The sequence below is a fragment of the Typopeltis vanoorti genome, chromosome 7 (assembly GCF_054136105.1).
Source record: "Typopeltis vanoorti isolate ZY-2024b chromosome 7, IOZ_Tvanoo_1.0, whole genome shotgun sequence".
Classification (NCBI taxonomy): Eukaryota; Metazoa; Arthropoda; class Arachnida; order Uropygi; family Thelyphonidae; genus Typopeltis; species Typopeltis vanoorti.
The window spans coordinates 131,347,757-131,349,189 of NC_143555.1; the positions used below are offsets into that span (position 1 = coordinate 131,347,757).

Consider the following 1,433-nt stretch of genomic DNA (forward strand, 5'->3'; position numbering starts at 1 on the left):
AATTTATCGAATAGTTACGTATCAGACGAAAAACTTACATTGAGATAATTTGAGTTAATATAATCTGAGTGTCCATAGTATTTCTGTTTCCATAATATAAATTAATATTTATAAAAAGGTATGTAAGTTTATCCTTGCATTCAAATATTTATTTATTTAAAAAATATTTTTAAATAATTATTAAAATTCTAAAAATAAATGAAAACACCTGTATAATTTTCGCATCAAGATTTTATAATAAAATAATCGAATATCGATTTTGAGCTGTTCGATTATACAAAACCGAATATATTAGTGATCGCCTCTCGGCCTTTTGGCTTAGATCAAGTGTGTAGTATATATAAGTTCTTTTTATATAAGTTCTTTTTAGGACTTCCAGGGTAACAAGTACAGTTTCTGTTCTTAACCGTTAATATCGGTACGAGTGCCATCGGGTTTCACGATATTCAACGGGAAATTTGCAGAACTTCCTAAACCCCAGACTGGGGAAATATCAAACACTCGGTGGTGGGAATAGTTAGGCTCCCCCATCTGATCATGCCCTCCATTCTGCCGCGTGTGGGTACCCTCGGAATTGAGGTTGACGCCACAATACCGGCAAGGGCGATGGCGAAAGCTATCATAGACTGCGTCGGCGCACAGAACATTTTTGGATTTACCCGTTATGGGGGAGGAAGATACCAGGTAGTGGCCAAAAATATCGAGAACAAAGAATATTGGCCACAACCAAGAAAAATGTGAGGCAGCTTGTTTGAAATGTGGGGTCACTGACCACAAAGTCGACACCTGACCATACAGAACCCTCGCAGAGAGGATGGGTGGTGCAGTCACATCATCAACAAAACCAACTAATGAAAAGGTCACAATACAGGAAGAGTTTACGCCTCTTGAGGCCACTCCTGATCATGCCGCCATGTCTAAGACAACGAAAAGGTCCCGTAAGGGAGGGAAACCTACCAGAATTGCAGAGACCAGCCATACGATCCCAACAGAAGAGATTGACAATGCAGAAACCATCATGGTAACTCCCACGGACGAAAGCGAAGCTACCACTGCCAATATAGACATCGCCAATTCAGATACAGTAGAAGAAGCTGTAGTAGAGATGGAGACGAACACCAAACGGCCATTAAGTCCGCAGGAAGAAGAGCTGACAAATCTCAAAACAGCAAAAGTATCTGAAACCGAACACCCAGAAGTCCCTCATGCAAAAGCAGGAGAGACTCTAAAACATCTCCTTAGAGTTATGCCCGGGGTGGCAGAAAAGTTTAAAGAGGCAATAGATAAAGTAGGAGAACCTGAACTCCTCCTCACAGGGAAATATGGACCCGACATCGTCAGTGCAAAATGGGGTGACCTCTTCGTTGATGACATCAGCAAAATCACCCCTGAGCAAGTAGAGGTAGCCCAGGATTTAGACGAGGAGGCAGCTT

General features: G+C 41.5%; 1 pseudogene; it reads left to right on the top strand.

The window, feature by feature from the left end:
• The first annotated feature begins 297 nt into the window (after positions 1-297).
• LOC150105071 (U2 spliceosomal RNA) lies at positions 298-460 on the top strand (annotated as a pseudogene).
• Positions 461-1,433: the final 973 nt, after the last annotated feature.